The sequence below is a fragment of the Natator depressus genome, chromosome 6, assembly GCF_965152275.1.
Source record: "Natator depressus isolate rNatDep1 chromosome 6, rNatDep2.hap1, whole genome shotgun sequence".
Taxonomy (NCBI): domain Eukaryota; kingdom Metazoa; phylum Chordata; order Testudines; family Cheloniidae; genus Natator; species Natator depressus.
Window position 1 is genome coordinate 7677577 of NC_134239.1, and position 23297 is coordinate 7700873.

A 23297-nucleotide genomic window follows, 5' to 3' on the forward strand; every position below is an offset into this window, starting at 1 on the left:
CAGTGAATATGGTTAGAAGAGATTGGCACTGCCAGGTGTGAATGGGGCTTGTGAGAGTGAAGTATTTTCATTGTATTCTGCAGATAATATTGCTCAGATTCAAAAGGAGATGCCGAGTTAACTCGAGCTACACCTTATGCATTGCCCTAACTCGACTCCTGTCCACACAGAAAAACCCTTAAGATGTGGTGCTTAGAACTCAAGTGAGCTGGCCCCTCGGGGCACAGGCTAAAGCCTAAGTTAGCACAACTCACCAGCTAACATGATCTTTCTGTAGTATGGATGCAAGCTAGCTGCACTTGAGTGCTTCTAATTCTCCAGTGCCTTCCCACTCTTCCCCCTGTGTACCAAGAAAGGACAGACAAGTTCTCCCACCATCCACTGGGAAAGAATCCATAGAGTGGCTCAGCTCCCTGCTGTGCAAAGAGCCTTGGGATGAGCTCCTAAAAGTCTTAGTGCCCCACCTGAGTGAGTGCAGGGCCAGTGTGGACACAGCCGGACCTTTGTTTATTCACAGTGTGGCTCTTCTCATTTGAGAGAGGCTGACTCAAGCACAGTAATTGAGTGTAGAAAACTCAAGTTAACTCTGCAGTGAAGACAAAGCCTCAGATCTTTCGGCTGACAGGGATCTATTCTACCACAGTGGTTCTCAGCTGCGGGGTCTGTGGCCCTGTGGGGGGGGGGGTCACAAGCAGGCTTCAGAGGATCTGCCCAAATAAACCAGAGAGCATGGCTGGCCTTAGACTCGGAAGCTTCTCTATCAAGCCTTAAAACCCACAGATTGTGTTAATCACTCTTATTGATGGACCTGGCGATTCCACAGCCTACTGCCCACTACCTCCAACTGTAACACAAACTTTAACTGTGACATCAGCAACATTAACATAAGCTTTCTAGAAATGTGAAGATACATGATCTATTCTTTTTGTGTGGGGGAATTATGAATTCAGAGTTAAGGTTTTGTGTTGCAGTTCGAGCTAAAGGCATTTTTTGTGTGTACTGTATTTCTTTATAGTGTTGCCTCTCGGCCCAAGTGGTTAGCAGTATTCGGGGCCTCTCCAGGTTGTTTCCATTAAGAGGAGAAATTGATTATAAATGTCCCATATTTCTTGGTACAATCTTGTTTACTTAAGAAGAAGGTGCACACAGTTCTGTTTCCCTGAACCCAGTAGAAATGCAAACTTGCTTGTAGCCAATCCTGTGCCCTAACAAAGGGCTTTTTCTTGGCTTCCTCCACAGCCACATTACCAATGCTTCTCTGGGTTTCTGCTGGCTTCCTTATTCCTTTAGATAGTTATCTGCAACATAAATCCATTCCCCAGCCCCTGCATTTTTGCAATCAGTCCTAGGGTTCTCCTCAGCCTGCTTGTCTCACCTTCTGCTCAGGCCTTGCCATGCTGGTCCATGCCTTGGGTGGTGGGTTCTGTTGTTTTTGCTCCCACTAAACCATGGGGTATTTAATTGCTCCCATATTTAGCCTAACTGAAAGGGTGCTTTGTCCACACCTGAACTTCAAAGGTGGCTATCAATGGACGGGATATATTTGACCTCCTCGTAGGAGGTGGAGAGAAGAAGAAACTGCAGTCGTAGGTGGGGAGGGAGAAAGAGCACAGATCCTAGCTCAGCTGCAAAGGCCTCCTTTGCCTTTCACAAAGATCATCAGTGATGGGGATCCCCAGTGATTGAACTAAGGATCTCTTGTACCATGGACCAATCATCAGGGAGAGAACTCCTGACTAAGGATGCATGACATTAATGGTGGGGGCATTTACAGAGGTTATAGCTGCCCCCACCATTCCTTCTCTCCCATGGTCCTCCCAGATATTCCTGCTCCCCCAGTCCTTCCATAGCATAGGCCAGAAGGGCCTCTCCTTGCCCCCCAATAACTTCCCTTTGCAGCTGGGGAGGTGTCCCATCAGTACTGGCTCCTCAGAGCAGGACATCCCTGCCCGCAAGCCGCAGGAGAAGCTCTCTGAGAAGCAGAACTGGCACCTGAGCTCTGGAAACCGCTTCAGGGACAAGTTTCCTCTCTCTCAATTTGACAAGGGGGCAGGAGTAAGAGGCATAAATCCCTGGAGCTGTGTCAAGAGCTGAAGTAAAGGACTGTGTGTCCATGGGTGAAGGTGGGAGGGGAATGGATGGAGATGTGGTTCTGTGCTCTGTCACACCGAACATGTCAGCCAGCACAGCTGAGCCATTGTGGGGTTCTGTTCATTTTCTGCTGTTAGATGCCTGCCATAAATTACTGCCTCCCATCTGAATGAAGGCAAAGCAAGAGGGGCACTGTGCCCTAACCCTTGTCTAGACTTAGGGGATGTCTTCACTACCAAGCGTGGCAACGCTTTAACGTGGCTGTGTAGTCGCAGCACCAGCGCTGAGAAAAAGATCTCCCAGTGCTGTAAAAAAACCCACCCTGACAAGGGGAGTAGCTGCCAGTGCTGGGAGCATTTCCCCACCCTCGTGTCCCACCCAGCTACCAAGTGGCGGGAACTTTTACCAGCAGTGGAGCGTGGGGAACCCTGGTGGGCCAGCTTATATTCCATCTTAGTTCTGTGGCCTGCCGGGGATATCAGCTGGCGACTCCTCCATGGAGCCGTGAGCACGGGCACGTACTTGGTGCACTTCACCTTTGTCCCTGAAGCCTGCCCCTTCTGTGGCGTGAGGGAGAACCTGGCGCATGTGTTTCTTCAGTGCACCAGTCTGCAGCCCCTCTTCCAGCTCTTATTGAGGTTCTGGATGCACTTTTCCCCGCACTTGTTTATTTACCTCGTCAACCTCCTCCTAGCCATGACTGAGGTGTCCATTCGTAACACCAGGGAGAGGAGGTTGGCAGAGTGGGGGCCCTGTGACTATGGGGCTGTCTTTCATTCTTTTATCTGCTCACGTATCCAGACAGAGTTCCTCTGGGCAGTGTCCTCCGGCTCTCTCGACACCTTCGAGGAGCAGTGGGTGCTGTGCGGGGTTCTCTGCTCGGTGTCCCCTTCTGGTTCCCTAGTTTTGGCCCTTTGACCCCCCACACATGCTTCTGTTATTGCCTTTGTCGTCCCCTGAACTTGGTTGGGTTCTGGTTCAGTAGCTCCTCCCTAGGCTGGGGGAGGAGCTTTTAGCAGTGGGCAAGCTAGTGCTCGGCCACATCCCGGCGCTCAAAAGGACCACTCTCCCACTGCTCCCTGGCCCTCCTGTATCACATTACCCAGTCCCAAATATTGAAGTAAAATAACCCCTCTTCTCCTACTTGAGATTCCTGCTGTTTATGCATCCCAGGATCGCCTTAGCCTTTTTGACCACAGAGTGACCTGGGAGCACATGTTCAGCTGATTATCCACCAGGGTCCCAAATCTTTTTCAGAGTCACTGGTTCCCAGGATAGAGTCCCCCCCATCCTGGAAGTATGGCCTACATTCTTTGTCTCTACATGTATACATTTACATATAACCAAATTCTAACATGGGTTGTTTGTTTTCACCCCATTTCCCAAGCAATCCAGGTCACTCAGTTTCAGTGACCTGTCCTTTTCATTACGTTCTATTCCCCTGAATTTTTGCGTCATCTGCAAACTCTATCAGTGACGGTTATATGTTTCTTACCGTTCATTAATACATATATTAAGTAGCATAGAGCCAAAAACTGATCCTTTTCTGGGACACCACTAGAATCACATGCATTCAATGATAATTCTCCATTTACAATTACATTTAGTGACCTGTTAGCCAGCTTTTAATCCATTTAATTTGTACCATCTGAATTCTATGTATGCAGTGTTGTTGTAACTATGTTGGTCCCAGGATAATAGAGAGATAAGGTAGTCCAATATTTATTGGTCCAATAAAAGGTATTACCTCACCCACATCATGGGATCTATTTTCCCTAAATCCGTGTTGATTGGCATTTACTATATTACCTTCCTTGTATTCATTATTAGTTGAGTCCTGTCTCACCCATTCCATGATCTTGCCCAGGATAAATGTCGGACCGAAAGTCCTATAATTACCTGGGTCATCCTGTTTTCCTTTTTAAAATATTCATGCAACATTAGCTTTCTTCCAGCTGCTGTATATAAACAGATCTCCTGGGCATTGAGCCAGGGCTAGTGTGGGGACATAGTCACACTTATTATCCAAGACACATATGTTTCAAACCAGAACTGGTAGTCTGTAGTTCATTTTTTGAAATTACAATTTGCAAACTGCAAAGCAGTGTTGTCTCCTAAGGGCTGTAGACTTAATACCTTGGAAAAAAATCTTGAATTCAAACTTAACACTGTTTCCATATTGCTAACCCCAAGTGTTGACAGATCATGAGTCGGACCCTGCCCCCCAACAAAAATCATGAGGTTGTCTAAAAAATTATGAGATTTAAACTGTTAGGCATTTTGGTTTCTATTTATTTACTTTCTCGTTTTGAGCTTTCAGGCATCATGTTTTTGAACTTTACTCTGAGACCACGAAGGTTAGAAATTTCCTTTTTTTAAAAAATGAAAACTGAATAACATCACTCCAAAAATTTGCGAGAGTTTGAAACACTGCTGCTTGCAGCGTTGGTACTGAAGGAACACGGAGGGGAAGACGGAAGACTAGTGTTGCCATGAGGCAGAGAGACGGTTGTTTGGGTGACTTAAATTGTGGATTTCCATCATGCCAAAGATGTGGGGGTGGGTTCTGGTGCCATGGTTTCTCCTGGAGGTGGTGTTTTGTGTGTTGTGGAGTAGTAGTTTGTTCAACTTTTTGTGTGTGTGTGTGTGCCGTGTTAATCTTATATTGGTCTAGTGTGCGCCTTGACCTACTGTCAGTCAGGGTCCCCCCACCTTATGGGGGCACGCCAGACTAAGAGCTCTCCTCTGCCGCTCAGAGCAAAGAGGGAACATTGGACATGCACAATTAGGCTACAATCAGGGCTACATAGAGAGCTCAAGAAGGGAGCATTTTAATAACACGAAATGGGCTAAATTGCACTCTCACTGAAATGAACAGTAGACAGTGCAATGGGCAGGTGTCTACAACAGGGGAATCTGGTCCAACATCTGAACACATGGAGAATGTCCAACGCCAGCAACTGATCGTCCACTTTTCAGCCGCCCAGGACCCCTCACCCTTTCCCCCTAGTCAGTAGAGCAGCGGGTATTTAATGTCGAACTGAACTGGAAACTGCTGACTCGTCAGACCCCTAAGATTTTTCACCCTCTGCTTTGGGCCGTGCAGACAGCGGTTTCTATGAGCCCTGCAGCGTCTCACTGAGCGTTTTGTTCTGATTTATCACACGGCGCCAGCACCAGGTGGTATCGCAGCGTCGCCGAGGCCTGTGACTGAGGAACCTTTGGGAGATGCCGACAGAGCGACTCCGCTGACAGAAGCAACCAGAGGTAACGTCTCTGACAACAGGGCCTTGGGGGAAAGTGTCTCCTTAGCTGGCACCGCAGGGTCATTGCTGGGCTGTTGTACCCATTGTTATATACATGTAAATGGAGGACTCACCCCAGGGGTGCTTCCTTGTGGCTGGCCGTAGTGTAGCTGCTCTTACCTCTCTACCACCCTCTGACACACTCCACGTGCACGTTAGCCAAAGTTCACAGAGGTTTTAAATTTTCCCCAGGCCAGGAGTTCTAGATTTTCCCCAGGTAACATGTCAATTTCCCAGAGCATGCCCACTCTGACCAGAGAAACCTGGGTGCCTGTGTCTCACCATCCCAGGCATTCTTTGCCATTCACTTTGGCAACTTGAATAAACTCTAGTTGGTCTGACTTTACAAAATTCATCAGGAGTCCCTCAGGCACATCTGGGGGTTCTGTGTTTATGACAGCTGCATTAACCTAGGCTGGATGGGGTGTGGACCTAGATTCCCTTTTAGGACAATTGTCCCTCAGGTTTTCAGTGAAACACCTCCTTCAACCGTCCTCCTGTGAAGGGGGTTTGTGAGTGTGATTTTCAGGAGTCAGTTCTGAGGTGGTGCGTGCCTGGGCTCCCAACCGCCTTCTCTTTTCCCAGCAATAAAATGGGGTCTCTCTTTTCTTTGTGCCTTGTGCTCACTGGGTGCTCAGGATTGTACATAAGGCTCAGCCAGATCTGCTGCTTCCTGTACAGAACCCAAAGATTTATCGCAAATGGTTTCTCTGATCTCTTCAGGTCATATACTCAGGAAATGTTCCTGTGCAAAGAGGTCAAATAATTGGTCATAATTCTCAGCCCTTCTGCCCATTTTTTTCATAAAATCACATCTGATAAACCTTTTTGGCCTCCCTCTCTTTGGCTGTCTGGTCAGCTTCCCATTTTTGGTGTTTCTTAGTCTCCCATTCTTTATCTTTCGGATCAGCCTTCAGTCTGCCCAGTTCAAACTTTGTCATTCCATCCATGGTTCATTTTATACTTTTTTGGGGTCTGTTTCCTCACCTGAAATAATCAAATAGAACACAACAAACTGTAATCTTTTCTGTCTGTTCCCAGTCCTCTAACTCTGAATCACTCCGAAATCTAATTTACCAGCGCTTGAAGCTCGAACTTCAGTCAACCAGCAAGCTGTGTGTAAATTCTGCCACCAACTAGGCCACTGTGACACTCTCCTGAAGTCCCTCAGAACCAGTCATTGTTTCAGAGGGGGAGCCGCGTTAGTCTGTTTCAGCAAAAACAACAAGGAGGCCTGTGGCACCTTAAAGTCATTGTCATAAGTCATTGTGTTACCTCTCTGCATCAGCAAAGGAGAGCTTTGCTGGAGCTTAAACTGTGTGTCAGCTCCCTGCCACACCAGTCTGTCTGCCCTCACCAGCAAACTCCTTGAGACTCTGCTAGCCTAAACTTTTCCTTGCAGGTAACCTACAGTGTACTCTAGTTCTCAAATTCCCCAGAGACGTCTCTCTGCAGCGTCCAGTTCCTCTGATTGGACACTCATAAGAATTTAGTTTGCTGCCTCCAAAGAGACAGAAAACACACTAGCCAGTTAATTTAGATGAGGACTCACTCTTCATTTTGATATACAGGACTGAGATGGTTTCATAAGAAAACCAGAATAGGTTTATTAGTGAAGAACTTAGATTTAAGTGATACTAAGAGGAAAAAAGAGAGATCTAGTTACAAACAAAACAAAACAAAACACATTTTCTAGTGACTAAAATTTAATCTTAGCAAGTTACAATATTTGCCTAAGCAAATTTCTTGTTTACAACATATTACCAGCATCTTCCTCACTTCAGTTAAGAGGATTGAAGGGCTAAAATCCCTATGCTGTTCTGTTTGTCGGGTTTTGACATGTTTATACTCCAAATATTCTCGAGGGCTGATTATCGCCTTTCCTTTTGATGCCATGGGCTTTACTCACCCTGGCTGCTGGCCTTGTTGGGAATGTATGTCTTTCCCCTTATATTTGTGGTTTTAATCTCCACAAATGTTAGCCTTAATGGGGATTTACGTTTCCCCCCCTTTTGAATACTGTGGTCTAAATTTTTACACTGACAGCTTTGATGGGGATGTACGTCTCCCCCTCTTTGAATACTGTGGTCTAAATCTCCACACAATTGCCAGCCTTATTGGAGACTTGTGCTATTTGAAGGCATGTACGTCACATGCCTGGGGGGGCGCTCCCCTAGGGCTTGCAATGTTACATGCAATGAGGAAATGGGACCACCAGTTTGCACTGCTTACCGCTCGCATACCCAACCAGTTCTGGCCTTAACTCACGGCCAATCGCTTGCTGGTGGTTTATCCAAGTCCTCCATAACACACCCCTTAGTTTAAGCAGTACATAACCCTCTTGCACATGTCTCCCCTCCCAACTGGTACCCTTATTAACCCCTCTGCTTATACTACACATGTCTAGGTTCCTTTGCACTTAAATTTAAAAAAAAAAAAGTGGGAACAAGATGTGTCTGAAAAGGGATGAGAGACTTCTATCCCTGGCCTAATGAGGTGGTAAATTAAACATACTCACCTCGTTTTGAATTTCAGTCTCAGTTCCTCAATCAGTTCACAAGCTTGTATCCCGGACGAGCCCCCAGCTGAAGGAACAAATATGGACACCGTGTAGAATCAAACACATGGGTTTATTACATACAGCACTGAGTGTTACCTCGCTTATTAGGCTTATTAGGCTCAGAGACACTGCCAAACAATTGATTACGATGGATTATATGAATTTTCCATGGGCGGAGGGAAATGACGGGGTAGGTAGTCCCAAACCCCTGGATAGGTTTAGCAGCAAGACAAGATAAGCACAGTAGCCAATGGTCAAAGGTTACATAATGTCTCCGCCCATGGATTCAGATTAACACATGACACTTAATTAGTACACAGGTGTTTTCCATTAAACAATATATAAAGTGTGTTAGTATAAAATATATATATATTGAATTCTGATTTGGGATCCATAGATAATGAAAAAAGAAAAGGAGGACTTGTGGCACCTTAGAGACTAACCAATTTAGTTGAGCATAAGCTTTCGTGAGCTACAGCTCACTTCATCGGATGCATACTGTGGAAAATACAGAAGATGTTTGTTTTTATACACACAAATCATGAAAAAATGGGTGTTTATCACTACAAAAGGTTTTCTCTCCCCCCACCCCACTCTCCTGCTGGTAATAGCTTAGGTAAAGTGATCACTCTCCTTACAATGTGTATGATAATCAAGGTGGGCCATTTCCAGCACAAATCCAGTTTTCTCCCCCCATTTGTGCTGGAAATGGCCCACCTTGATTATCATACACATTGTATGTCAGGCAGCCCAGCCAACAAATGGTTCGTGACAGGTTTCAGCTCATTTCAGTGAGCACAATATTTTTACTCTTGTGAGCGAATCCAGGAGTATGTGGAAATCTCTGCTGAGCTCAGTTTCCCTTTTCCTGTAACTGCCCTTTCAACTCCCCCCTAGAAAGTTACTTTGAAAGGAAAAAAATGTTACATTTCTGAAATTCATGCACAGCCCCTTAAAGGGAACCTTGCCTGAGCTGCTGTGACCTGAAATGGTCACAATTTAACTCATTCTGGTGAGTGGAGCACATCAATCTAGCTAGGAGAGAAAACAGCTGCAACTGGCCATTGTCTCTCTACAACTGTTTGACTTCCTGATTATATCTTACTGAAAGAATCAGTTCCCCAGACATTAAATGTAGTCTAGCTTTAGCGGTTTCAAATGTTTATTTCTTGATCCTTAGGGAAAAATAATATATATATTTAATAGTGAATTATTGTTCCAGACCATGGGACTCGGTAACAGCGGCCACTGATGAAAAGGCCTTGGAGATGATATGCAGGGAACAAAATAACCTGGTCAAATTACTTCAAAACAATGCTGGTAAGGTGGCCAGTTGGTGATCACACAGCAGGACTACCATCGAATCAACAAAGGAAAGGATGCAGAGGACAAAAGAAGAATATTGTTGGATGTGATCCAGCGGAAGGGGGAAGTGACCTGTAAGCAATTTCTGGAGAGTTTACAAAGCCTGTTTCCTGATTTCCAACAGCACATACAATACTCAGGACAGGGTAAGTGGTGTCAGTGTGTCTGATTTTAAAAAATCATTTTTCCACACTAAGAGTGTAATTGCTGCAACACTGAACGGGAGGATTTGTTCCCAACTTGATTCCTACTTAGTAGATTCAAATGCTGCCTCCACCTCTTGGACATAAGGGAGGTGGTGCTCTTCCGCTATGGAAGGAGAATGGGGTGAGGATTCCAGGGCCTGCGCAGATGTATGCATCCCTAGTGCTGTATATAGAGTTCATCTGAGTCAGGGCATTTTGCCTGGCATTTTGCCTGGCATTTTGCAGCAATATGTGGGATCCAGGGCAGGGTGGCCGAGACATAACTATTTCCTAGAGCTTTTGCAGATAGACGGTTGTAGCGAGGGCTGGGTTGGGTATGGGCCTTGTAATATCTTTGGGAGTTTTATTGGTGGTTGAGTTTTGCTGGCATCTGCGGAGGGAGATACCACTGATTGATTTTGTTTCATGAATTTAATGTTGAGTTTCCAATTGTCACATTTTTAACTTGACATAAATAAATCAGTACCTTCGGGCAGCTAATCAAAGGGGCTTATAGTGGCATGGTAGCTCCACTGTACTTAAGGTTGAAACTAGTTTACTGTTTAACAGCTGACATTTCTTACGTGCTCTATAATCCATGTGCGTACTTAGATTGCCTTGAAATTTGCTGTGTCTCATCAGGTCTTGCGGTAGGGTTAGTCCAAAATTAGGGTCTTTTCAACAATGGGATCCTGAGGCACAACCATCATATATCAGCATTTTCCCGTTCTTCTAATATGTTTTGGCACACACCTGGGGCTCTGTTGCAAGCCAAAGTGTCTGTCACCTGAGCTCACATGTGGATCAAGGTGATCTGCTGTGCCATTGCTCTGGAGCCACACCTGTAAACTGAGACTCTTGAGTACTTTCCGCAGAAGCTTTCTGAGAACATGTGTTGGGCTCATTAAGTTCTCTGCCTGCTTCACCTGGAAGCTCTGCTTTTGGATTTTTTGCCAGAAAACAAAGCTTCTGGTGTAAAAGCTGATCTTTCAAAGTGCTCTTAAATCCACAGGCACACACTGATTGGCTTGAAGATTCTCATTTGTGCCAGGGACAGAGTTAGAGGTTCAAGAATGGGAGTATTTGGTGAAGGAGTTCCTCAGATACATGCACTTCAGTAAGAAGCTGATTTTAATATTTCCATTGCTCAGAAACGCATGTCTGAGATAGAGGTAATGGTGCAAATTTGCGGTTCTTAGAATAAAATCATCTGAGAATATAACTTGTCCAAGTATCATCTTTACCCGAGAGTATGTAACATCATCTCCCATTTCACCTGGCCAGCTCCCCCGCAGTTTACTGAGAACTATTCTTATTTGCCCTGTCTCTGCTTTTCATGGGTGTTCCATCTATATGCCTGTGGTGTGTGACCCTGGGTGTGAAGGCACCATCCTCCTCCTGAAGAAAAGCCAGGATGAAATCTGTCTGGGAAAACAGGAAAATCAGGACAGTCCCAAGGATCTTGTTTTCTTTTCATAGTCTTTTTATGTAAGGAATACACCCAGGAATTCAGATGGCCCTGAGTCTTCAGAGATGGTGATTTCTCAAGGTTTTATAGCAGAGTGAGAGCCCTGCTATAGTTAAGGTTAGGACAATGTTTCCATTGAAAGCTCACTTTTCTAAGTGCCCTAAAATTTACAGGGTTACTCAGATTGCCTTGCTTCATAGGGATGTGGGGTTCTGTTAGTAATCCAGATTTGGAGACATTTGACCAAGGGCTTCCTGAGGTATAGTCGCTCCTCCAAAAACAATTTCTTAAACTTGAGAGCTTTTGGCAACCTTTTTGTGCTCACAGATAGAGCTCAAACCAGGGCTCAGGTCGTTGCATCAAGAAATTCAACACTCGACAGTTACCCCAAGAGAGGGGATGGCACCCACCAGCCCTTGGGGGAAAATCAAATTAAAAAATTATTTGAAAAAGATTTTGCCACTCTAGCCTAGCTCGTCAGAAGCCTCTTGCGCTAAATGACAAGCTAGGTTAACTATCTAGAAAACTACCTCTGCCTTACAGCACCTCAGTACCTGTGAGGGAATATCACAGTCATTAATTCTAAGCTTCAACCTGCCCCAGTCTCTGTGAGTTCAAATCCAACCCAATGAAGAAATCTGAAATAAAAGGGGATTTTTACTGTAGGGAAATGTAATCCGAGTACAGCAGAATCAACAAAACAAGCTGAAACTATTTTTGAACAGAAAATAAACTACACAAACTAATGCTCCCAGGGAGGTGAGGGGTGATTAGGGGTGCAAGAGTAGGTGGGAATAGGGGGACAGGGTTTGGGCCTGCAGTGAGGGATGGGGATATGGTTAGGAGGGGGATACATGGAAATGGAAGAGAAGGAAGATGGGTCAGGGGTTAGGTATGGGGGAATGGGATAAGCATTGGGGGAAAGGGAGGTGAGAAGGGGGGGGTCAGAGAATGTGAGAGGTATCAGAGGAAGTTGGGGATTTAAGGTGGGAGGGGCCTGTTAGCCCTGACTTGTCCCCTTCCACACGTGTTCTTGGATCCAGGGGCGCCCTACCCCTCTGCAGGGATCTGAGCCCTTCTTCCTGCCTGCTATGTGTTCTGGAATCTGGGGCATCCTGCTCCTCTTGCTGTGTCAGAGCCCCTCTCCCTGGCCATCCATGTGATCTGGGATCTGGTTGAATGAATATAACACAAATTTAAACATCTGAAATCCAGAAACTGAATAAAGATACACTTCATCCCTGTGCTGGAGGAAGCGTGGTTGGGGTGGGCTGGCCAGAGTGTTTGGAGGAGGATCCTCATTTGGACGGGACACAGACTGGTTGGACCTGGAGCATAGCTGGGGAAGCCTGGATGAAGCAGGGGCAGGAATCCCAGCTGAGGGTGGGACTCAGCTACCGAATGAATCCTAAAGTATAACTACATTGGTTGTAATAAGTAACAGCTAAACTAACTGACCAACAGTTAAAGAACTACCTGGTGAAAGGGAGGCCACAAAGTAGGCGCTCGGGGAACTAGTTGTTCCAAGACTTGCTACCTGGCAATCATGAAAGAAGTGAGCTGGGATTGGAGCTGCTGCTCCTTATCGATCCTCAGGACCAAACGTTTGGTTCCATGAGGGAGAATGTGGACACTAGTATGCTAGAGGGCACCAAAGATGCATGTATATCCCAGAAATGGGAAACCATCTGGGCTGTTCACAGAGGAGCATGGATAGATCAGATATTGCTGGCTGCCTGATACAACCTCAGGCCACATAGTGAGCCCACAGGGGCAGCCGGGAACCCACTGAACTGCAGTAGAGATCTACTCCTGCTGTGTGACTGGAATCTGCTTCAGCAGCCGTCACTCCAAAGCAGGAAGGCGCTACAGCTTCTCAATGGGCTAAATGAAAATGGATAGCTTGTCTCCTGGGAGGAGGTAATAGGCCAATCTCCCAGTTCTGGCTGTGGTAGAAGGAGGTCTTAGGGGTGAGAAAGGAAGGAGAATCAGTCCTATGGACACATGTACACACTGATGACACATGCGCACACATACGTATTTTCGAGTAAAGAGAAGGGGAGGGTAATGCAATGAGAAAATGGTCCTTCCTCATGTTCACTTGGGGGGTGTTAGAGGAGGCAGAACAGGAGATCTGAGCACGTTATCCAGCACCTGAGGGGATGACACAGAGCATCCCAACTCTGAATAAGAAGGGAGCATTTATCAAAAAGAGCCAGATACTCCATTTCCCAGAAATGGCCAGAAAACAAAGGAACTGAAAGTGGAAGGCCAGTAAGAGTGCAGTGCGGGGAGGCAGAGTGAAAGGTGGGGATCTGGGTGAGCCTGATAATTGCTAGGATATGAGATTGCTTCATTGTTTATCTGCATATAGTAACTTGTGTGTAGAGTGCAGCTCTCATCTGATAATGATGGAGTCTGTCCAGAAATCCAGCAACTCTGTAACTGTAAAGACAACACAGTCCCCTCGGGCAAAGAGAGCAGGGCTAGTTGGAATGTAAGTGACTGAGTGTCCTGCCTGCCACCTCAGAGGACCTGGTCTCAATGTGTGCAGAGAAAGGTGGGGGTCTGTGTTTATGCCATTCTCCTCTACACCATTAATGCAAGTATTAAATAAGATTGGATGAGACATCAATCCCTGTGGGACTCATTGGCCCCCTTCCTACCTGCTGATCTCATGCCCCCTCACAGACAGAAACCTATGTGGGGCTGTGTACGTCATGGTTGCATTGTGACCACTGTCCACTTGCTCTGCCGGCACAATGTGGCTGCACTGCACACGTAAGAGGGCATTGCTGGCAAGTGCGGCCCCACTGAAACTAGGTCCACGTTCTATCTCTGTTCCGTGCCCTGAGCAGGAGGGTGATGGAAGGAAGTGAGCGTGGTCAGGGAGTTCCTCATGTTGGCTGTTCCTGACAGCTGGAGTGGTCATAGTAGCTTGTGTGCAGCCCTCAGACCTCCGCTTTGACCAGCATTGGAGACTGAACTGATCCCCAGCAGCCCAAGAACAGGGTGCCAGCCCTGGGCACAGCACCGTTAAATTCCACCGATACTCCACCAGTTACAGCCGACGGTGCACCACAAAGACCTTCCCCTACTTTGAGGGCAACCACCATATTGAGACGAACAGTCCCCCACTCCTTGTCTTCAAACTTCTAAAATCTCCTCCCTGAGGAAGTGGCCTGAAGTGCTAATCTCTGGGAGGAGCTGTCATTGAAAGGGAAAATAACCCTTCCCAGGAGCAGCTCCCTTCACTCCTTCTCCTCTGGGCCTCTGGATTCCCCCTGCCTCTGCCCCCAACATTCACCTAGATCCCCACAGTTTGCCGCCATCTCCACTGAGTTGTGGGATTGATTTAGAGCAGGACTCCTTGGAACAGGGCCCTCTGCTTCTCTCTCCCTGTGTTACTATACTGCACTCATTACCATGGTATCCGAGCGTTGACACAGATCTGTAAAGCAGCCTCCACACCCACTGCTCTCAGTAAATACCAATGAGAGAGAGTGAAGTAGTCAGGACAGGGACAGGCCCTTTCCTCGTTTATAACAGTTATAACAGCTTCTCTTCAAGCCTGTCTACACTAGGAAATTTGCACTAGCATAGCTACGCCAATGTAACTAGATAATTTGAAGTAGTGGAGTTTATGCTGATGTGGCTAGGTAATTTATCAAAGTAAATTGCACCAGTTCAGAATATTTATATTGTGGAGGGGAAGGGGAATTTCCAGTAGTGTAGCAAAACCTTTGCAAATTTCCTTAATGTAAACAGTCCCGTGATTTTAATGTATTTCTTAAAGCCCCAACTGCTGGAATCATGTTATTGCATGACAATCTCCCAAAAGGCTTCACACTTAATGGGTGCCAGGATCTTTCACTGATCTCAGCCAGCAACTCTGATTCCCAGAAATAGTCTTGGGGAGAATGAAATAAAAGTGAGATAATAGTTCAGGTGGTGCCCACAGTCAAACAAGTCAGTGGCAGAGCCAGGAATAGGACCCACGAATCTGGATTCCTAGTTACCCATTTGCTAACCATTAGACCCCAGTCCCCTCCCAGAGTCAGAAATAGAACCCAGGAGTCCCGACTCCCATTCTCCACCACTGTTCTAAATCACTAGGTTCCACTTCCCTTTCAAAGCTTGGAGTAGGACCCAGCAGGCCTAACTCCCAGCCATGGTGTTTTAACCACTAGACTTACTCCTTTCCCAGTCAGGGACAGAACCAGGAGCCTTGACTCCTAGTCCTGCTCTAATTACTAGGTTTTCCCTCCCAGAGCTAAAAATAGAACCCAGGACTGCTCTAACCACTAGACTCTATTCCTTAAGAGTCCTATCTGCTGCCCCTGCTCTACTCCATTAGACAAAGTTAGGAGTGAAAGTTAACTAGAGGAAGGCTGTGTGCATTCTGTGCAGTACAGCATAACCTTCATATCACTAAAAGTTTGCAGAAGAAAAGCCATCACGTCCCCTAATGAGAATCATCACTATTTGAATATTGAGTGAGCAATGTAAGGCACATTTAAAAGTGAATCTCTGAGCAAGCTGGGACTTTAAATAGCATAAGTGACCTGGGGATGGGCTGTGTGGAATGGGAGTGACCTGACTGGATCGAGGTCTGGGTGAATACATATGAAACAGACTGCTGTGTTCCAGGTCAACACAGTAAAAATAAAAATCATGATTTTCCAGGTAAAGCCTGAAAACAAACAAATCAGAGACGTGGGTGAGGTTCTGTGCCTTGCAAAGTGCTGGAGGTCAGACTAGATGATCATGATGGTCCCTTCTGGCCTTCAAGTCTATTAGTCTAGAAATCGTATTAGAGAGAGATGGAGATTGAACATACCCTGTATTATATGTACAGGGCCTGATAATAAACACATCAGGAAGTTTCAGATCATCTATCAAAACACTGCAAGGAAGAGTGCTGCAGGGTATCTACGCCATAAATAAATAATTAAATAGATCCCGCTCCCCAGTGAAACTGTTGCTAAAACTGTCTGAGAGCAACATCCAACCCATTCTGCTACATGGGAGTGAGATCTGGGCCCCAAAGCTAAGAACGGATTATATTGACTACTGTAAAACCCTCATAGAAACCCTCCGCCTGCAGTTCAGTGCATAGGAACTTCAGCACCACCAGCTGCGGAGCAGAGCTGAGCCAATTCTATTAAATCCACAGCCAGAAACGAGTGATCCAAACCAAGATGTGCTCAGAATGCTAGACCAGCAACTAAAACTCCAACACATCAGTCACTGGGAAAAGAAATCAGAACTAGCAACGAGCGGGACTGCTGCAGAACCCTGCAGAGACTGGTCACCCTAGCAGCTTCACTACAGTGACCTGGGCAGGACGAGGGCAGATTGTCTCCAATTACAGAATCAGTGACCACAAACTAGAGGAGAGAATTAGGAGGCATAAAGCAATCCAAGTCCAGAGAGGAATGACTCTGCTTCCAGCACAACAGAGGAGAGAGACTGAGACAGGAGACTCTTTCTACTCCAGTGTCCTAAATATGAGGGAGTGCAGGAAAATATCCCCTCAAATGATCAGAAATCCTAAAAGACATCTGATCAGAAATGCAACAGAGAAAAAACTGTGACTGGCCTTGTGGGACAGAAGGCAAAACGCTCTGTTATATGAGACCTTTATATGAGACCTTTTCCTCCCTGAAAGGGAGGGAGGCTGTCCCCCGATAGCAGCCCTGTCCCCATACATAAGCACGCTGTGCCCCTGATTTTGGACTCATCCACCTGAATTTGGGCCCTATCACGTGAATGGGGGCCCTCCCCCACCCGTGAATGAGGCTGACAGCAGGAGGACAGTCACAGGGAAGCAGCTGGGTAAGGATTGCCTGGCTGTCTGGTAGGACAGGCTCTGAATGGTGGGAAAGCAGGAAGTGACTGCACCCTTCTCCTGCCTGCACCACTCTACGATGAAGGGCAGCCTGACACTGCACTGGACTTGGGAGCCGGGCTGTGCCATGAGACTGAGCTCAGATACTTGGTTTGCACTCTAGGCTGGGCACACCCATGGCGCCAGGTATCAGGCCAAGTGCCAGTTAGGAGGGGAAGGATGTGAACTTTTCTGGGCTTTCTTTGCTGACACTCCGCAGCTGTGTGGTTTCTGGTCATTGCAAAGGAAAGGCTGTGACCCAGCCTCCCTGAAAGAGTTTTACTTTTAAATTCCTATTGATTTCTATTTGTATGGCATAAGGCAAACCCAGCCGAGCAGAGACCTCTTTAGGAGCTGGGATCACTTTAGCTTCTGACACAGAAAAGTTAAGTGGCATTAGTTATTACGAAAAAAAACCCCTGGAAACGCAGAATACAAATCCTTGGGCTAAATCCTGAGTTCCTGGGGAGGTGGGGATTGCAGAAGGGGACTCTACACACATGAATTTCCCTTTCCTTTGGGCGTGGAGTGAGCTACCTGTGCAATATACTTCGGGTGACCATCCCTTTCCTGTCCCAGGCATTCTACCTTTTTGGCAAAAATGGAGTACGCACCCCTAGTGGGGTGCAGAGGAACGTTGGGGGGGAGTGGAGATGCCAGCCCTGGGTGGGAGGGGAGAACAGGGCTCCAGGGCGGGAAGGCAAGGTTTGGGCGAGCAGCAATATCTGCACGGAGGGGGAGGGGGGCAGGGAGGGTATGGGCAATGCCAGCCCCAGGCGGGAGGGCCAGCAGAGCTTGGGTGAAGAGTGACACCGGCCACATATGGGAGCAAGCTGAGCTCAGGTTCAAGCCCTGGACGTAGTGGAGGCAGGTCTTGGCTCAGCCACTCGGGTCAGCCCTGAGTGCAGGGGAATAAAAGGGGGTGCAGGGAATGGGTAAGCCCCACTTGGGGATGGGGGGCAGGGCTTGGGAGGTGTCCTATTTTCCCTTTGGGAAATATTGTCACCCTAAATATAACCTCTGAACCCCAAGGAGGTGGGGTTGGGAATGGCACCTCCCCCACCCCCCCCCCTTGAATCTAGCAGTAAGTCCACCCACAAAATCAATACAGCCTGAGGCAGCATTAACTTCCGCACGAAGCCATCTCACATCCCCTTTGATTTTAATAATACAATGTCAGCAATCCTCAAAAATAAGGGACAGGTGTCAAGAAGAGGAAATCTGTCCCCTGGGATAGTGCTTGGGGTGTGCTATAGACCGCCGGGATCTAATTTGGATATGGATAGAACCCTTTTTAATGTTTTTAATAAAGTAAATACTAATGGAAACTGTGTGATCTAAATCGGGGGGCCCAGATAATCTTCATCCAAGAATATTAAAGGAATTGGCACCCAAAATTGCAAGCCCATTAGCAAGAATTTTTAATGAATCTGTAAACTCAGGAGTTGTACCATATGATTGGAGAATTGCTAACATAGTTCCTATTTTTAAGAAAGGGAAAAAAAGTGATCCGGGTAATTATAGGCCTGTTAGTTTGACATCTGTAGTATGCAAGGTCTTGGAAAAAATTTTGAAGGAGGAAGTAGTTAAGGACATTGAAGTCAATGGTAAATGGGACAAAATACAACATGGTTTTACAAAAGGTAGATCGTGCCAAACCAACCTGATCTCCTTCTTTAAGAAAGTAACAGATTTTTTAGACAAAGGAAACGCAATGGATCTAATTTACCTAGATTTCAGTAAGGCGTTTGATACCACGCCACAGGGAGAATTATTAGTTAAATTGGATAAGATGGGGATCAATAGGAAAACTGAAAGGTGGATAAGGAATTGGTTAAAGGGGAGACTACAACGGGTCCTACTGAAAGGTGAACTGTCAGGCTGGAGGGAGGTTACCAGTGGAGTTCCTCAAGGATTGGTTTTGGGACCAATCTTATTTAATCTTTATTTTACTGACCTCGGCACAAAAAGTGGGAGTGTGCTAATAAAGTTTGCGGATGATACAAAGCTGGGAGGTATTGCCAATTTAGAGAAGGACAGGGATACCCTACAGAAGGATCTGGATGATCTTGTAAACTGGAGTAATAGTAATAGGATGAAATTTAATAGTGAGAAGTGTAAGGTCATGCATTTAGGGATTAATAACAAGAATTTTAGTTATAAGCTGGGGACGCATCAATTAGAAGTAACGGAGGAGGAAAAGGACCTTGGAGTATTGGTTGATCATAGGATGACTATGAGCTGCCAATGTGATATGGCTGTGAAAAAAGCTAATGCGGTCTTGGGATGCATCAGGAGAGGTATTTCCAGTAGAGATAAGGAGGTTTTAGTACCGTTCTACAAGGCACTGTGAGACCTCACCTGGAATACTGTGTGCAGTTCTGGTCTCCCATGTTTAAGAAGGATGAATTCAAACTGGAACAGGTACAGAGAAGGGCTACTAGGATGATCCGAGGAATGGAAAACTTGTCTTATGAAAGGAGACTCAAGGAGCTTGGCTTGTTTAGCCTAACTAAAAGAAGGTTGAGGGGAGATATGATTGCTCTCTATAAATATATCAGAGGGATAAATACCAGAGAGGGAGAGGAATTATTTAAGCTCAGTACCAATGTGGACACAAGAACAAATGGATATAAACTGGCCACCAGGAAGTTTAGACTTGAAATTAGACAAAGGTTTCTAACCATCAGAGGAGTGAAGTTTTGGAATAGCCTTCCAAGGGAAGCAGTGGGGGCAAAAGATCTATCTGGCTTTAAGATTAAACTTGATAAGTTTATGGAGGAGATGGTATGATGGAATAACATGGTTTTGGTAATTAAATATTCATGGTAAATAGGCCCAATGGCCTGTGATGGCATGTTACATGGGGTGGGATCTGAGTTACCCAGGAAAGAATTTTCTGTAGTATCTGTCTGGTGAATCTTGCCCATATGCTCAGGGTTTAGCTGATCGCCATATTGGGTCAGGAAGGAATTTTCCTCCAGGGCAGAAGAGGCCCTGGAGGTTTTCGCCTTCCTCTGTAGCATGGGGCACGGGTCACTTGCTGGAGGATTCTCTGTTCCTTGAAGTCTTTAAACCACGATTTGAGGACTTCAATAGCTCAGACATAGGTGAGAGGTTTTTCGCAGGAGTGGGTGGGTGAGATTCTGTGGCCTGCGTTGTGCAGGAGGTCAGACTAGATGATCATAATGGTCCCTTCTGACCTTAGTATCTATGAATCTATGAAATTACATCACTGATAGCCGAAATTTGCACAGAGACAGCAAAGCGGTGGATTGCTCATGGAAGGGACCCTCTGCATTCAACCCCATTCCCGTGTAGAAAAGGTACAGGTGCCAAAGCAGCCTTGTCCCTGCTCCCATCCAGGGCCCTACAGAGGATCCACACAGGAGATGGAGTTGGGAAGCCCAGGGGCAAGGCTGCAGAATGCTTATTTTCCCCCCACCAGTCCCCTATGTAAATCTGAGGAAACAGCCTCAGGCTTTACCCCTCACAGCAGGGACTTCCCTTGAAAGTGAGATTCCAGGGGCAGTTGTCTTTGTGAGATTGTCTGACAGCACTGCTCCACTGTTTCATATTGTCTGGGACCTGTAAGGGCAGGAGATCCTGTACCCAGTGTACAGGCACAAAGACTATATGCAGATATCTCTGGGTCTCTGTTGGATCCCCCAGGATATCCATAAATCTCAGGTGGTCAATGCTGTTTAGGAGACAGACTCTCTGCTTTGTCCAGGATGGAGCAAACCTCATCTTCTGGTGAAAGAATTCAGAGTAAATTCTGTGAAGGGGCCTCATGGAGTTTTTACCTCTCCAGGAGTACCACCCATAGATTTTTCCCTTGGGAAAGCGCAAGATTTTCCCTTGGCTAAGAACCCATAGCGCCTTTTTTTGCACTGTCTCTCTGGCAGTCAATATGCAATGTTGTAATTATTTTATTTCTGAATCTGACATCTTACTTTCCCACTCATTCCATTTTGAAGAAACAATACATGTCTGAATTCTTGGTAACAGAATACATAATGTTTGGAACATTGATTTAAATAGGAACAATGAGTCACCCACAGGAGTCAGGTGAAGAACTCTACTCTAAGGAGCCCTCTGGGATACCTGGAACCCAAACACACTGAATTGCTACCGGATTTCTCTCAGATTTCAATCCCCCAGTCAGTGCAAACTCTGGTTCAAATCAAGTTCTTATTGTTCATCTGCGTAGCTGTGGCTGCCAAGTTGTGTGCAGCTTTACGTGTGACATTTTAGATAGCTAAGAGAACCATTGGCTTCCTGAGTGGTAGCAGAGATTGGAGAGGGAGGCACCAATTCATCCAAAGCACTGGAAGCAAGGGTAAGTGGGAAGGCCCTATCCCGTCACATTTCTGGAAGCAGGTAGCAAGAAGGCCCCAGGACCCCATGACACACGCCCAAGGATTCTTCTCCAAGGTGGGTGGCAAAAACAACTTCAGGGAAAGGTCCCTGGGGCAGCTGGAAATGTTATTGTTGGTTGCCTTGGGCAGCTAGGTGGATGGCAGGCTTGGGGTGGTGCTGTATTCACAAGTGGCTGGGGTGCATGGAGAGGGTCCTGGAACAACAATGTGAGTGGGGACCTGGATTTGGGTGCGATGGGGTGGATGTTGAGACAACAAGGTGGATGCATAGTGGGTGTGTCGGAGGGTGGCTACTAAGGCAGCTGGGGTGCGTACTTGGTTGTTGGGTGCTGGGTGTGGCGGAGAGAGCTGAGGGACAGCTGCCCATCTCTGGTTACTAGGAGCCAGAAGGGAGCAGGGAGGCTGCAAGCGGGTGGAGCTGTAGGGGAATCCTTGAAACCTGCCTACAGCCCAGCTGGGTGTGTGCCAATTCAGCAGAGCTGTGGGTACATATGAGGGGACAGGGCTAAAACCAGGAGGGTCAGATGAGATGTGGCCACACGGCTGCAATTTAATATACTCTTTGTCCAGCGATAAGTTCCCAGTCCCCCTGGTGTTGCATTAGACATCCTCCATTTCCCATGCTATAACCCAGTTATTTTTTTGTCTATTCCACTATCTGGCTCCCTCCTAAACTCCTGTGAAGCATGAAAAGTGTGTTCTTAGTTATACTGATCTGCATCTGTTAATTTTAAAAGGCAGCCTTTAATTCTACTCTATTCAAGCTTGCATACCACCTTCACCGTGATAATATTTGAGTGTCTTCCAGGAGAGCATTCATCCATATGACTAGAAAGTGTCATGTGTTTCTTTTTCTCTTCCTCTCCCGAAGGAGAAATTGGTGGGGTTTTATTTTTATTTCTCCTTTTTTCTTTTTTGTTAAAATATATAATCCTGTATCCTGAGATCTGTGTTTATATTAGCAAAAGCAAGGTAGAAGAAGTACACCTTTCACTTTGAGTAGAAGGTGTTGAGGGTTTTGTTGGTTCTTAATTCCTGTGGGCATTTGTTCCACAATCTGGGACAGGCCTCTGAGAAAGCTCCATTTCCTGCACAGATTCATAGAGTTTAAGACCAGAAGGGCCCATCTGATCATCTAGTCTGACCTCCAGTGTAACGCAGGCCAGAGAATCTCATTCAGTTAACCCTGTACTGAGCCCAATCATTTGTGTAAAAAGAAAAAAGAAAAGGAGTACTTGTGGCACCTTAGAGACTAACCAGTTTATTTGAGCATGAGCTTTCGTGAGCTACAGCTCACTTCATCGGATGCATAGCATATCGTGGAAACTGCAGAAGACATTATATACACACAGAGACCATGAAACAAAACTTTCTCCCACCCCACTGTCCTGCTGGTAACAGCTTATCTAAAGTGATCATCAAGGAGGGCCATTTCCAGCACAAATCCAGGTTTTCTCACCCTTCCCCCCCCCTCCGCCCCCCCACAGACACACATACAAACTCACTCTCCTGCTGGTAATAGCCCATCCCTCTTTGAAACCTCTCTTTATAATGCGCATGATAATCAAGGTGGGTCATTTCCAGCACTAATCCAGGTTTTCTCACCACCACCACCCCCCCACACACACACCCCCCTCCAAAAACCACATACACAAACTCACTCTCCTGCTGGCAATAGCTCATCTTACAATGTGCACAGCAATAATCCAAGTTTAACCAGAACGTCTTGGGGGGGGGGGTTTGTAGGAAAAAAACAAGGGGAGATAGGCTACCTTGCATAATGACTTAGCCACTCCCAGTCTCTATTCAAGCCCAAATTAATAGTATCCAATTCCCCTTGTTATTTTCCTACAACCCCCCCCCCCCCCAAGACGTTCTGGTTAAACTTGGATTATTGCTGTGCACATTGTAAGATGAGCTATTGCCAGCAGGAGAGTGAGTTTGTGTGTGTGGTTTTTGGAGGGGTGTGTGTGGGGGGGGGGGGGTGAGAAAACCTGGATTAGTGCTGGAAATGACCCACCTTGATTATCATGCACATTATAAAGAGAGGT